Below are 16,750 nucleotides of genomic sequence, written 5' to 3' on the forward strand. Positions count from 1 at the left end.
AAATTTAATATAGAAATCTAATATCTCTTTCTTAATAATTGATAGGAAAAAAATGGTTAGGACATAGAGATTTTACAATGGTATCAACCAGATTAACTTAATCAATACATATATATATATATAGAACACTCCATCCTACAACCATTAGAAAATACATTCTCTCTTGAGCCCTGGAGGTTGAAGCTGCAGTGAGTCATGATCACCCCACTGTACTTCAGCCTGGGTGACAGAGTAAGACCCTGTCTCAAAAAATTCTACTTTTCAAATGTGCTATAAACACCAAGATAGGCTATCTTCAGAGCCATAAAAATATGTCTCCATATATTTAAAAGAATTCAAGTCTTAAAAAATATCTTTTCTAACTTCAAAGGAAGTTAAATAGGAAATCAAAAGAAAAGAATTTTCCAAATATTGAGAAATTTTAACACATTTCTAAATAAACCATAGTTTAAAGAAGAAATCAAAAAGGAAAATAGAAAGTAATTTGAACTGAATGGAAATGAAAACACAGTGTGTCAAAATTTGTGAATTCCAGTAAAACAGTACTGGGGATTGGGGAGGGAATTTATAACAGAAAATGCATATATAAGAAAAGAAGAATAGTCTTAAATCAATAAACTCAGCTTTTACCATAAGAAACAACCACACACAGAAAAAGGTAAAGTAAAGAGAAGAAAGGGAATAATAACTATCAGAGAAGAAATCTGTGAAATAGAAAATAGAAAAATGATTTAAAAAAATCAATAAAACCAGAAGCAGATTCTTTGGGAAAAAAAATCAATAAAATTGGTAAACTTACAGCCAGATTAATTCACAAAAAGGGAGAGGAGATATAAATTACCAAATTCAGGAAAGACAGAGGTGACATCATTACAATTTTCAGGACATTTAAAGGATAAGGGAATACTATATACAACCTTATGTCAATAAATTCAACATCTTAGATGAAATGAAAAAATTCCATGAAGTAATAAACTACCAACACTCCCTCAAGAAGAAATAGATAATTTGAGTAGCCCTATTACATATTTTTATTTATTTTAAAGTTTAAAGCTTTCCCAGAAAGAAAACTCTAAAATCAAATGACTTTACTGGTGAATTCTTCCAAACATATAAGAAAATAATAATAGTGCCAATTTCACATAAATTATTTTATAAAATCAGAGAAGAAGGAATAATTCCCACCTCATTCTATGAAACCAGCATTAGTCTAAAAGCAAAATAAAAAAAATAGGCATTACAAAAAAACTACTGATCAAATCCTTCATGGTCATAGATGTAAGCATTTTCAAAAACATTTTAGAAAACACAATTTTGGCATGAACAGATTTTGCTTGAAAACCCAAATATATCAAAGTTAATGAGACCACAGAGAGTGGGGGGCTATATCATGTTGTCAACTCCTTCAGTAAAAAGTTTCCTATTTTCACAGAGCCAAAAAAGCAAATGTTCTCCTTATTCACTAACTTGACTGGGATTTGAAGGTATAGAGTATTGTTTAGATAACAAATTCTGGAGTCACAGATGTCTGGGATTGAATTTTAGCTCTATCTCTTACTAGCTTTATAACTTGGGAACATTACTTATCTTCCCTGTGCTTCAATTTTGTCAGCCATAAAACAGAGATGAGAATATCTCTTTCCCATAGGCTTGTTACAAGGATTAAACAAGTTAATACTTGTAAAATGTTTAGAACAACTGAATGGCTGGGATATAGTAGGTGCTCACTTAGTCTGACAGGGAGCAGCTGTGGCAGGAGGAGTAATCATATCATGCGAAGAGCCATAAAAGATATCCCTGAACTCAGTACTAAAGAATGTGCTTGATAAACACATCAGGGAGAAAGCAAGGAAATGAACATACCACATAAAGTGATCAGCATAAACAAGCACTTAGCAGCTATAAAGGTTATTGGTATTTTCTAGAAACTGAATAAGCTAATAAGTATTGAGTATAGAATACATTTTTTTGGAATGTGGGGAAGGCGGAGTATGAGGGAGGGGGCACACCTATAGGAGGCGTAAAAGCTGGAAATTGAGAACAGATAATGTAGAGCCTTGTGTGCCATGTTAAAGCAGTGCAATTTTATCCCAATGTAGGAAACCATCAAAGAATTTAACACAAGAATGTGTCATAGCCAGATCTGCATTTTTAAAGATAATTTTGGTAAAACTAAGGAAAATAGATCCAAAAGAAGGAGGCTAAAGGCCAGGGGACTGGCTAAGAACTGATGACTGTATTCATTTACCTACTGCTGCTGTAACAAACTCTCACAAATTTCGTGCCTTAAGACAGCACAAATTTATTAGCTTTCCGTTCTGCAGGTTAGAAGTCTGACACAGGTCTCACTGGACTCAAATCAAGGTGTTGGCAGGGCTACTTTTCTTCTGGAGGCTGTTGGGAGAATCCGTTTCCTTGTCCTTTATTTATGACCACGTTCTCCATCTTTAAAGCCAGCAACACTGGGTCAAGTCCTTATTAAGTCAAATCATTCTCACTCCTTTTCTGTCCCCATCTTCTACTCTTAAAGATTCTTGTCATTAAATTGGACCCACTGCCATAATCCATGATACTCTCCCTAAAGTCAGTTGATTAGCAACCTTAAACCCATCTGCAATCTTAATTCCCCTTAGACATATAATGTAACATATTCACAGGCTCTGGGGACTAGGACCTGGACACCTTTGTGGGGTCATTATTCTTACCTCAGAAGCTATTATAAAACCTCAAGTAAGAGATAATAAGGGCCTGAATCAAGGTGGTGACACTGGAAATAGGAAGGGACATACAAGAGAGTGCTTTTAGATACTTAATTAAAGGATATCGAGGGTTTGAAACATGGCGGACGACGTAGACCAGCAACAAACTACCAACACTGTAGAGGAGCCCCTGGATCTTATCAGGCTCAGCCTAGATGAGCGAATTTATGTGAAGATGAGAAATGACCGAGAGCTTCGAGGCAGATTACATGCTTATGATCAACATTTAAATATGATCTTGGGAGACGTGGAAGAAACTGTGACTACTATAGAAATTGATGAAGAAACATATGAAGAGATATATAAATCAATGAAACGGAATATTCCAATGCTCTTTGTCCGGGGAGATGGCGTTGTCCTGGTTGCCCCTCCACTGAGAGTTGGCTGAAACAAATAATTTGTCCTGTATGGAAAACAGGAGACTTTGTACAGTGGCCTTTCTAAATGTACAAAACATTCGAAAGAGAAGCCTGCATACATTTTGATNAAAAAAAAAAAAGGATATCAGCTGGGTGCAATGGCTCATGCCTGTAATCCCAGCACTTGGGGAGGTGAGGAAGGAAGATTACTTGAATCCAGAAATTTGAGGCAGCAGTGAGCTATGATCATGCCACTGCACTACAGACTGGGTCACAGAGCAAGATCCTGACTCAAAAACAAATAATAAAAATATAGAAGAATATAGTGATTCATTTGGATGGCTTTAGAGTGTATAGAAAACATGAGGAAGAATAGGAAATTAAGGATATCTCCTACTTAAATTTGAACAGCTTGATGAAATATGATGCCACTGACTTATGAGTTGAGTGTCTAATATGTAAATATAAAGTTCTCTTAGAATATTACAGGTGAGATGCCCAAAAGGTTGTTGGAAATTTGGTCTGAAGTTCAGGAAAGCAGTGATGCTGATAACTAAGATTTGAGCATTTTCAAGTAATTTAATATCTCCAACAGAGTAGCCTGCTGTAAGTTACCAAGCACATTAAAGACAAACACACACATGCCCACTGAATATTCAGCAGCTCTTGTTGGTACTAGCTAACATTTAACGTGAGAAAATAAGACATATCCAAAAAATAAAATGTAAATGATCAATCATATCTGCAGCTGATCTTCATTGGTAGCTCTTAAGTAGAGCAAAGACAAGTCTAATGGTGAACCCCTACAGAGGTGGGATCCCCAAACCCAAGGAATGTGGAAATGTTGATAAGGATATGTTCTGCCCTAAACAAAAATGGGACACTGGATGCAACCCATGACTTTCCAGCCCCATGTTTGCATGTGCTATAGTTTGAATATGCTATGGTTTTGTGTCCCTCCAAAATCGCTGTTGAAACTTAATCCCCAATGCAACAGTATTAAGAGATGAGGCCTTTAGGAGGTGATTAGGTCATGAGGGCTCCTCCCTTGTGAATGGGATTAAGGGCTTTATTAAAGAGGCTTCATAGAGTATTTGGTCCCTTTTTACCTCTCTGTTCTACCATATGAGGATGCAGTGTTTAAAGTGCCATCTTGGAAGCAGAGAGCAGCCCTCACCAGAAACCAAACTTGCCAGAACCTTGGATCTTGGACTTCCCAGACCCCAGAACTGTGAGAAAATAAATGTTTCTGGGTATTTATAAAATACCCAGCCTTAGGGTATTTTACAGCAGCACAAATGGACAAAGACATCATGTTTTGTCTCTCACAGGAACACCTATGGAAATATATATTTATCCCAGTAGAAACCAGGTTTCTATTTAAAATTTAGGGAGGATCTCCCCATTTGTGAGACTCTCCAACTATATATCTATATCTATATCAGTCTTAAAAAGGCATTGTTTAATTCACTCGAGCTGAAAAACTAAGTGGTATAATGATGTTAATATGCCTACAAAGGATGGTAATTTAAAAATATTTTCTTATAGAAAGACAAGACCTGAGGTATTATACAGGTCTATTAATTCCCAGCAATGCAAATGACGCACAGTCCAAACCAGGAGTAATAAAATGCCCTGCAACAAAAAAACCCCTGAGAATTCCATATATATGCCTAGGGGGAGGGTAGGTGGGAAGGCAGGGTGGAAATGTCCATTTAAATATAGAACCTTGATTAATTTTCTTCTATAGAGGAACCATAATAACCAAAAACAAGCTCACGGATGTAGTGGTGGTGACATATGAGTTGGAACATGTGGCATGTACAAAGGTGAGTAATAAAAGCCAAGCAAACGAGCAAAAATATATCAAAAGTGACTAAAATTATGTGTTTTCATTGTTAAGATATGTAGTGAAATTCTCATCTGGTGAATTCCAATTCAGCATTTCCTTGATACATCTTTTATAATTTTCACTCTAATTATAATGAAAATCATTTTTCAATGTAATTTTGCAATAAAAATGTTTCTTTATTTCTCATTACATAAGAACATGATCTTGTACAGTTACTGAGCAGGCTTACAATGTGCACACTGTATCTTCTCTTTCTTACCATTTAATCTCTTCATAGTCTACAGATGTCAAGAGGTTCAGATTAAGCTTGTTAAAGATCTGCTTCACTCGAACTCACTGATGATTATTTATTTAGCAGTTTTATGTAACCCTGTCATTGATAAGCACTCTATTAATTTGCCGAGGGACAAATCAACACTAGTTATTTTTCTACCAGCTATTAGACTCGGTGCTGCTGTTTGTTACAAACCACTTGCCAGTTAATTATAAATTATGGGTCCTCTTTGCCTATATTAATTGATATCTCCTCTGCCTTTGTAATACTAGACAAATAAATTGAAGGCAAGATTTATTAGGCAGTGTATGTCTTGTGTCTTTTGATTAGTATTCTTTACTTTTTTAACATTTATACTTGTTTATACAGATTTGACAGACCAATGCATTAGAGAAATGATCTTTAAGGTGTTTTGTAGTGAAAAAAGAAAGAGAGAGAGAGGAAAGATAGAAAGAGACTTAATAGGCTTACTACAAATTTATTTCAAATGACCCACAATTCATTGTAAGCAATTCCTAAAAATGTCTTTTGAGTTTGTGCTACGGACTGGTGATGTCAGCCTCCCAATTATGCAAAAGCTAATATTCAAGTGGTTTTAAAGTCTATGTATCCAGTTGCTATATGATAAATAAATATGATATGTATATAACAAAACCTATATCACATAAGCAAGCAATAGTTAAATGTCTTTTCTTTGCCTTATTGCTGATTTGCATCCAATTACACGTTCTTTTGCATACATACAGAGCCCTTTTTTCCTTTTGTCACTTAAACAATCTGTAGATGTAACATATAGTGACAAAACAATAAACTATAGCCATTTTAAATTTTCAGAAGCATATGTTATAGATGGCACTTGCCATAGGACATGAACCTTTCCATTTGCAGTCCACAGAGAAGCAGGAATCAGAATTTAGGCCAGGTAGAAATAAAAAAAATATTTTACAGAAGAAAGTCTTAATTCGTTTGCTCCCTGGACAGTATCAAACATTGAAGAATTGCAAATTTAATGGGAAGGTTTACCCCAGAGGGTCATTGTACTATATTCTGATTTCAAAGGGCGTCAGGACCTAGCTATCTGCCAAAAGATCTGGGTCTCTGAAATCCTAATTTTGTACATAATTTCTCCATTTAATTGACAGTTTTGACCCAAGTTGCTTTTGCAGTATCTTGGATTCTGAGTAATTCCCCATCTGACATAAATCCAGCAAATGGACAGCAAGCCCATTGGGGTAGGCTGGATGTTTTTCCATTAGTTCTCACGGGAAAACAGAAACATATTGGTCAAGCATATCTATTCCTATTTTCAGTTCACATATAATTGAATCTCTTCTCCAACATTTTCATGTTTGAAGATTTCAAGACTCTCCAATTAGAATTTAGAGAAAGCCTTTAGAGTAAAATTAGCTAGCTCATTCAGAAAACATGTACTCTGCTAATGCGCTGGGAAACTGACCTTGAGCCACTTTTTAATAATGAGATTCCAAGGATCATCTTTTCCTATGTACTATGCTACCTTTTGTTGGCTGTTTCTGGGCATATCTCCCAATGGATGTCATGAGCGATAGAATTTCCTGATAGCCTTGATTCATTTGATTATTCACAAAACATGCTACTAATCATCCGTCACCAATTTGTTATATTATCTGTAGATCTTCCCTCTTACTCTTCCTACCATTTACTATTTCACCACTCAAAACCTCTGTCCCCCATGGCTAAATAACAATGGAGAGAAGTAAGATTTAAGTTACTATTTACAACTCAAAACTAATGTGATTAGCAGGGGATTGGAGTTGACTCTAACCTCTGAAATACATCATTTTTGATTATTCACATTTTAGAAATTCACATTGTATTTGAACCCAATTACATAGTTAATCCGCTGGTTGCTAAATTACACTGTACATTTTTTAATGCCTCATACTATTTTACCCTAACCCAGTGACTTTCAAATGAGGACAGTTTTACTCCCCAGGGAACATTGGGCGATATCCCCAGATGTTTGTCATTTTACAAATGGGGAAGGGGAATGAACTGCTACTGGCATCTAGTGAGTAGAGGATGGAGATAATACTAAACACCCTACAATGCACAGGACAGAGCTCCAATAACAAAGAATGATGGGTCCCAAATGTCTACCGTGATGAGTCTGAGAAACCTTGCTACAACCCCTCAAAATAAAGACTAACTTTCTTCCTTGAAGTGGCATCAGTAAATAGAACAAGAGCTCTAGGGCAGAAAAATTAGAAATCTAATCATGACTACGTTGTCTAATATTTGGCGACCCACAGAGCTTGTCATATGTGTTCATTAATATAGGGGCTAACTTGAACTGCGCAGACAAAATGTGTACACTTGGGGACTGAAATGAACCTCTGTAAAGCTTGCTATGTGTTACCTCATGAAAATATTATTAGAAATGCATTCAAGGAATATAATTCAATTCTATTCAACTCAAGATTGAATTAAGACTTCTGGGTTGGTCAATGCAGGGCAAACTACAAGTTACACATGTCACTGAGGGAACTTGCTCATGGGGCAATAGGCAGAAGAGGAAGCACGTGTGGTTAAAAGGACAACAAGTAGATTTTAGTGTACCTGTGACAATAAGAAGATTTACTAACCTGAGATTATGAGTCTTTTCATTCAACAATTGTTTACTGACATCCAGTGGGTATATATAATATTTGTCTTCCAACTGCTATCTTACTATCACTAAAGTATTTTTAATATATAATTACAAACAATGATATATATGTAATATATGTAAATCCACATATTCAATATTAAACATAATTTCTCATTTTTAAATATAAATAGATGCTCTATTATTATCAAATATCATATAATGTCATCATATTATGGAATATGAAATTTTCATACCTTCAATGTGCAACCTCATGTTGGAAACTGCTGCACAAGGAAATATAAATTTAATTCTTAATTAAATTTGCACATTCCCTACTAGATGATACGCTTCTTGAGAACAGCAATGCTGTCTTTTTTTTTCTTTTTCTTTATATTGCTAGCACTCAGAACAAAATGGGAACTTAATACATGTTTTGTTTAATGAACAAATGTTGGCCTGTAATAAGCTGACGATCCAGTAAGAGGAAATACAATAGATGCATATATAACTATGCTAAATGGCAGAATTATAATAGTGGCTTTAAAAAAAAATTGCCTCTCTCATAAATTTTCTGGAGATACACAACAAAGCTTGGCCAGGCCAAGGACCCCACAAATATTCCTTTTATTATTTCTCATTCTTAGGTGGTCCTTGGGTTATGACCACATTTCTTCTTGCATAAGAGTGCTGAATTAAGCTTTATTAAGGCCCCATTAAGTTGTTTCCATATTACATATAAAGCTAATGTGGGACCCTACTGTATTTCTAGATCCCTTCAGGACTGAGATGAAACCAGCCAACATCATCCAATTAGGAAACACTTCAAACCCTCTCCCTCCAAAATGAGTTTAATTCTCTGTTCAAGACAGGTAAAGTTCTTTGTCTTTTTTCCTCTTAAACTAATAACTTTCAAGTCAGTCTGTAACTATGATTAACATATCACATGACACACTTATACTGCCAACATTTTGACCACCATTTTAACACTTTATTTGGAAAAACTCTGTGTGTCCTTTGGCACTGTTTTGCTTGTTGGAATTTATAAACAAGTAGACAAGGCTGGAAGGTGAGTATGATCTCATGTTAGATGACCAAGGAATTTTCTGCACGGTAATAAAATAGTCCTCACCACCCCACCCCTGTAACAGAGTAATTTTAATGACTTATACATTGGTTTCATCCTCAAATGTTTTTGTAACATGTAATCTCCATACACAATGTTAATATTAAAGGGAATTTGAGTAATACTTGAATAATTACTCTTGTATTCACTGAAAATGAGTTAATGGAATAACCCTTTACTAATGCAGGCATTAGCTTTTTCACCTTGGAGGACCAAGCTCATTCTATGCCACCTTCCCTTGTTGACTTAGTTTTGTAATATTCACTGAGCACCTACCTATGTTCATTCAGTTGAGATTCCTTAAATTCTGCCATTCATAGGGAAAATCACTTCCTAAAGGTATCTGAACGCACAAGCATTGTCCAGCCAAGGCAATTTCAGATAAACTCTCTCTCCTTATGGACAGTTTGCTGAATAGGTCTATCTACATAGAACTGTCAAATTGCCTCACCAAAAATTAGCTGGGGAAGATCTGGTTATTTATTTCACACACATTTACATGAATTAAATGCATATCATATAACACATTGCATATAATATCCCTATAGAGAAGATATTATCTCTGCCTTAAATGTAAGGAAATTAAGAAATGAGAGGTTAAACATCTTGCCATAGTAGGTCACACAGTATATGAAGTAGCAGGTATTCTAAGAAGCAGAATCTGCATTTATTTAGAGGTAAACATAACACTAAATTTATTATTACATAAAAAATCAGTCCACTTTAAAAGCCACTGTACAACTGATGTGACTTTAGGGTTTGATTGCAGAATTCTCTGCAATAGGGTTGTTTGGGATGTAATTAACATGACAAACGAGGGAAAGACACAAGTTTAGCAAAAAGCTCACTTTGAGTGGATAAATTTCTCTTTTTCCTTTTTTTAAATGAGAAAGGCTGGATAAAAGGCACATGAAATAACTGCTGACTGAGTGGAGCTCTTGAGCTAAGGACTTGTGCTGTGAAAATTCTACTTTGTCTAGCAAACACTATCAAACAGAAACCTTGAAAAGGGAACATTTATGTTTCTCATTTTCTTAAAAAAAAAATCAGCTCTAACCTCATGACTTCCCTAACAATGCTAAAAGTCACAGGTGGTAGGAGGAATATAGAAGCTAGAAGCAAGGCTTCTACTCCTTGAACAGTCTCTCATTCCCAGCATCTTAGTTTAGCTATGGATGCTGAGTGAATGCACAGACAACACAAACTGAGACGTCTTTAGGCAGTCTGTTCAGATGAGTAACTCAAATCCTCTGCACAAGCCCCTCCCAGGGTAAAAGTCAGGAATTTCAGATTGCAATCCCCTAAAAGCCAGATAGAACAGGTGACTATACACAAATACCATGATTTTTCAATCACAGTCGTATCTAAAAGAAAAAGTCAAACACAGTGATTAGTATTAATATGATTTTAACAGAATCGTCATTCCAATTGCTCCAAAGGTGCCGTGGTTTAGTGGTGGTTTTGCGGTGGGCTTTGGAGTAGAACCGAACATTCTTCAAATGGTAACTCTGCAATCTACTGCCATGTAGATTATTTTACCCCTCAGAGTGACTGCTTTTCTTCTTGTAAAATAAATGTAATTCTTATCTCTTGGGATTTCAGAGGATTTAATGAGACTACACAGTAACACATTACTTGGCATATAGTGGATGATGAAAAAATGTGAATTTTATTATTGTGTTAAAAATGTGAATTTTCGGATCCTCCAATAAGTAGATGCCAAGATGAGATTCAATGTGCAAGAAATTTATTAGAGGATATGCCTGTGAAAGAAAATGAGGAGAAGGGCAGGAGAGGCTGGGGGAACTTTCAGGCCATGATGCAAGTCTGACCCCAGGTGAAGGAGAGAAAGGTGGAAGGGTGGAGGAATCCTAAATTGCCATGCATTTCTAAGGAAAGTCTGTCAAGGCCATCAGGCAGTCCTAGAGCCAAATTCGCCCATCGGAGGATCCTGCATCTCCAGAAATAGGCCTGCCTCAACAAAGATGCCAGGCTTATTCACAGGCTGGGAGCAGCCCGTGGGAAGCATAGACTCGCACTGTGATGAATTTCCAAGGCAGCAACTGAAACCCTGGGTCACTCAGGTTCCTTGCAGTAAGAGAGGCATGTTCTTGTGGTCACCACCAATATTATTCAATGCAGATTCTTTGGCAAACCACGTGTTATTGTTTCTGAAAAGGCAAAAGAGGGCAGAGAGAGAGAGTGCGTGCGCATACGAGCACAATAGTACACATAGATTAGGAATACAAAGATACAATCTGGGCATCTTTTAGGTTATATATTTGTTTTAAAAATGGAAATGAAGTCGTATGGATGCAAAAGGATTCCATATGAAATTCTAAGATGATTCTCATTCTGATTAAGAGCAAGTTATAAAACAAATAATTTTAAAACTAGTTTTAATAAATCTTTTCCTATTTACAGCTGACATTCATGAACAATTGATCATAGGTTTCCTTAAAATTTATTATTTTCTTTTCTTCCTCTTTTCTTCCAGTATACACAGTTAAAAGGTTTTCGGCTTCTTTTTGGTCTTGTTAGAGAATCCGAGAAAAACCACTGACCTTCCTCGTCTCTAAAATGTACATATATCCATACATATTAAAGGGTACAATTCCAAAGAGTTTATGGGCCCTATAAGGCCCATCAAAGAAACAGTGCTTACATTTATGAAGCTATTAACCTACATGATTTTAAACTATTTTATAATTTTTGGACTACATACTTCTGTGGATTAAGATAAACAACCAGTTATTGCTATTGAGACCTCTGGCTTTTTAAATTCACAATCTTAGTGCACACTAAGGCCTCATTCATCCAAGCTAACCTGAATGGGGAGAGTCTATGTGATTGCACATTTAAATACATAAATAAAATGCGTATTTGTGTGAGAAGTTTCTTCTTATTCCTTCTCTTCTGCATACGATATGCCCAGTTTGGGACAGAGGTTCACATGCTTAAGTCAATTTGATTATGCATTAGGTCCTTACTTTCAATATTTTTAAATTAAATATTATACTACAGTTGTAAGTCTAGCACTGTGAGTTCTGTTACCTCACATTTGGCTTTCTTTTCCTTAGTGAATGTGTGTTTTAGGCTCTCTTCTCCTCTTAGTAGTTGGGCATGTTCCCTCTTGCTTTCCACAGCTCACCAATGTATCAACCTTTCCAAGAGAAATGGTAAATTAGAGAGACAAACTGTGAAAAAAAAGGGACGGCTCTCCTAAAAATTTGGTCACACGCTGAATTCACTTGAGCCTGTATTCTCAGGCAGAAGCTATGTGAAATTCAACATTCATCACACAACTGGTACTGGACCCACACAATACCTGTGCGCGATGGGGTAAATTCATTATGTCTCAGGAAACTGACTCTCTAGCAATGGATGTCTTCAATTACTCAGTCTCCAAAGTGCCTGTCCAGCCTCACAGTCTCAACTCTCTATTTCCTTTCTTTTGGGGGTTACAGTCAACACTTCAACCTGGCAGATTTTTCTCTAGTTTAAAGAACACGGTAAATGAGAGAGGTCTGGAATAATGTATTTCCTCCAAAGCTGGTGACCAATTAGTTGCTTGCCATGGACTGTCATTTCACTGCTCTGAGTGCTGTGTTCTTGTAGCTTGGTGATAGACACACTGTTTATTTTCCACTTAGCAGTCTTTGCCAATACTCCAAGTCCCACACAGCTGCCTCGATGCGCTTTCCTGGATAGCTCATGACAAGCAAAAGATAAAAGGTATGTGTGGCAAAATGGTAACCCTGAGCAAACTTATCTAGGGTGCAAAGCAAAGAGAATAGTGATTTTACTACCTCACCTTTTTATTTTAATGCTTTTCAATGAAATTGTGGGAAATGCCAAGTCCATGAGGTTAATGCTCAGACATAAGTACTGTGGCTAAAGACTTTGTGAGGGTTATTAAGCTGTTGACAATATGAGAATCAGACACATTCACCACTGGTTCAGTAATTGTCTTTCATCTAGGAGCAACTTCCCCTCTCCCCCCACCACCCAACTTTTATGATTCATCATATTTATTTTTTGTTTCCTCAAGCAACATCTTTTATTAGTTGCACACTCACTGCAGAAATTTAATTTCTGCAAGAGAACAACAAAGCAGTTGATTATTATTATTGAGAATCTGGTACAACATCGAGTGAAATAAAATCTATAAGGCATTAAAATGACAGATTAGGCGAGAGCTGTATTCATTTACAAGTGTTAGAACATCATGCTAATGCCTCACAAGCACAACATAAAATGAAAATCAACTCTTTCATGCTGCTTTACGAACAAACGCTGCGAAGCTCCCAGGAACACAAGCCAGAGCCTCCGTTAAAGAGGCAATGTCCTTTTGTAGTTCGCTCATAAGTTCATCCTTGACAAACACAAATAAAAACACTCCTCTCTTATGCACAGCCTGAAGCGCTCCCTGCTTATCCCTTGGTCATCCCAAACTAAACACTGCTAATCCCAGTAAGATTTAAATAATTCATATGTACCTCATTTTTTTTTTTTTTTTTTTTTTTTTTTTTTTTTGAGACGGAGTCTTGCTCTTTCGCCCGGGCTGGAGTGCAGTGGCCGGATCTCAGCTCACTGCAAGCTCCGCCTCCCCGGTTCACGCCATTCTCCTGCCTCAGCCTCCGGAGCAGCTGGGACTACAGGCGCCCGCCACCTCGCCCGGCTAGTTTTTGTATTTTTAGTAGAGACGGGGTTTCACCGTGTTAGCCAGGATGGTCTCGATCTCCTGACCTCGTGATCCGCCCGTCTCGGCCTCCCAAAGTGCTGGGATTACAGGCTTGAGCCACCGCGCCCGGCACCTCATTGTTTTTTAATGGAGAGTAACACTTCACTTATTAGGCAAACTCTATTCTTTATATCCCACCTGGAAACCAAAGAGAAAGCGGAAAAAAAGGGGCCCAAGAATCAGCAATTCAGGGTTATTATTCCACAACATCAAGTCCCCATAATTTATATGTACTCTAATCATTCAGAGCCTGTTAACTCTTACTTTACACACAATATTAATGCTTTTATGTCGTGAGCTGTAGCTCAATGCAGATAAGAAGCAAATTACAAGAATGCTAGAGATCATCAGGCTAAAACCTCTAAACACTAGACTGGTTATTCTGGTAAGAAAAGAGCCACAAAAATATAATGGACAGAATGTCTCAAAGAATCTTCAAGGCCACCATACCTGGGGGTGACATTGGTCAGAGAACAGAGCAAATAAATTCTGTTTATAGTATTAACACAAGCCTTCCAAAAGGGACTAAATGAGTTCCATATTCTCTTTCTTTCTTGAAAGAGAAGTATGTAAAACAGTTCAAAGGAAAGTCCATCAAAATTGTTAAAATACTTGAAAGGTAAGTTTTAAGTAAGGAAGCCAAAATTTCACATATGCAGATCAATTGATTTTCCAACAATATTGTATAAAAGTGGATTGCTCATATATGCATATATATATTTGGGAATACATCTAATGTGCTTTACTATATATTATTGATTATATGTGTAATTATTCATAGGCTAGATAAACAACATAATTTATTTGTGAACTTTTAGACAGTCATCTCAGATTCATTTACTATTTAATTCTCAGAAAGCAATTTCAGATGTCAGAGAATTTTATCCTGGAAAAGAGAACATCAAAAAGTTTCATTTCTGGGGTTCTACCATGGGTGGCAATTAAATAATGAGGATCATCAAAGTGACCCTATTAAATATCTCCTCCTAAGACAGTAGACAGAAGTGTCTAACACAGTAGAGGGTATGCAAAGTCTCATCAACAATATGTCAAATATCAATTTGCATGCTACACCCATTCCTCAGGTGGTGCCAATGAGATATGCTGACATCTGTATGTCACACATAACTCCTAGAGCAGGGGTCCCCAATCCCCAGTTTGCAGACTGGTACCTGTCCATTGTCTGTTAGGAACTGGGCCGCATAGCCAAAGGTGAGTGGCAGACGAACCAGAGTTACTGTGAGCTCTGCCACCTGTCAGATCAGCAGTGGCATTAAATTCTCACAGGAGCACGAACCCTATTGTGAACTGCACATGTGAGGAATCTAGGTTGTGTGATCCTTATGAGAATCTAACTAATGCCTGATGATGTGAGGCAGAACAGTTTCATTCCAAAACCATCCCACCATCCCCCATTTCTGGTCCATGAAGAAATTGTCTTCCATGAAACTGGTCCCTGGTGCCAAAACAGTTGGGGACTGCTGTCCTAGAGCATGTATAATATTTCCATCCACTCTCTTTCCCTTCAAGAAAGCATGTAGGAATATTAATAAATGGGAATAAAAATTTGACTTGCTACAATTTATTACAAACCTAGAAAAATAAGCCATGGGAGGATTCTGCTATTTTTGTTATCAATAACAAATTTCTAATGACACAGCTTAGATATTGAGGTGGGGGAGGGCTTATAGGGAGGAAGGAGAATGTGGGTGGAGCAGGAGGCCTTCCACTCCTAGCTGTGTTGGCTTGAGCAACGTACTTTCACTTCTAAGGACTGTAGGATCAGTAATGAAGGAACTGTGATAGAGTTCCTACCTTAGACGTCTCACAAAGTTTGTGAAAGCTAATTGCAATCACATGATGTAGGAAAGGTACTGTAAAAACATAAGATAGTATTCATGTCAAATACAGGGCCGTGACTTTCCATAGTCTTTGTATCAAAATTTCTTCTCTTACAGGCTTGTAATTTCCAGAATTCTAACAAACTCCCGCCACTTTGAAGATAAGTATGAAATCGTGTATGCCTTGTACCATACATAAGTGTCCTTGGAATTAATGATGCAATCTATCCTACATGATGAGGCAAAGAATGAACTGGCAAAGAATCATTGAATCATGGATTTTACAGCCAGAATACAAGTCTGACAGGCATGAGCTAAAATGAAATGAGTGAAAATGTGAAAGAACATCAATATGGGGGGTACAAAGGGATCTCAGGCATATGGTTGCACCTAAGTTGTAATAAAGAAGCAACCATCCCCTGAGGTGGGAGGAGAAAAAAAAAAAGAAAGAAAGAAAGTGAAAACACATGAATTTGAGCTCTGGCCTTGTCCCCACTGACTGGCTTCTAATTTCTTGAACTTCACCCAGGCTGTGTGCCCAACAGACCACATGGTGATTGCTAAATTGCTCAATGACCACAAGTTACAACCATGGGGAAAATATTCATGAAAATTAACATCCCATTTAATACTCACCATGCTTCCAGCCAACACTTTGTGTACCAGAAAGTCCTCGAACTGGCTCCAAAACTTTTCAATTCCTGACAAATGCACTGGCCCCTCTCCAAGGAGCTGGGCAGCAATCTGTGCTTTATGCTGGTGTGTGGTAGTGGCAGTACCACTGGTGGGAGAGCCAGGAGGTGGAGGCGTTCTTCTCAAGTAAGAAAGATCTGAAGACCAGTGGCCTTGGGGATGCACCCAGGCACCAAGACCTCCAACTCAGCACAGCAGGGGGCAGGTTCTTAACTGCTTTCAATTTCCCTAAAATGAAGGGCATATAATAAAGTCTGGATCTATGAAATAGTAACAAATGTTTGATTAATTTTGTTCATATTAGAAATGAACATTTACATTGACATTGATTTTTAGAGTATTATTTCAGAAGATTATGGCATCTTTGGAAGCAAATCTTCTAAACTATGAATCCTTCAGGACTTTCTTAAAACAAAAATGACCACACTAATAAAATTAGTCTTGTCTTCTTTGTATGAGCTTGCGCACACACTCTG

General features: G+C 37.1%; 1 pseudogene across 1 annotated transcript; it reads left to right on the top strand.

Moving 5' to 3' along the window:
* Window positions 1–2,831: 2,831 nt before the first annotated feature.
* On the top strand, window positions 2,832–3,239 carry LOC108513357 (U6 snRNA-associated Sm-like protein LSm3 pseudogene; annotated as a pseudogene). The gene has a single exon (XR_001880868.1). The product of XR_001880868.1 is annotated as a U6 snRNA-associated Sm-like protein LSm3 pseudogene (transcript).
* Window positions 3,240–16,750: the final 13,511 nt, after the last annotated feature.

The sequence above is a fragment of the Rhinopithecus bieti genome, unplaced genomic scaffold, assembly GCF_001698545.2.
Source record: "Rhinopithecus bieti isolate Rb0 unplaced genomic scaffold, ASM169854v2 scaffold_30775, whole genome shotgun sequence".
In the NCBI taxonomy this organism is placed as follows: Eukaryota; Metazoa; Chordata; class Mammalia; order Primates; family Cercopithecidae; genus Rhinopithecus; species Rhinopithecus bieti.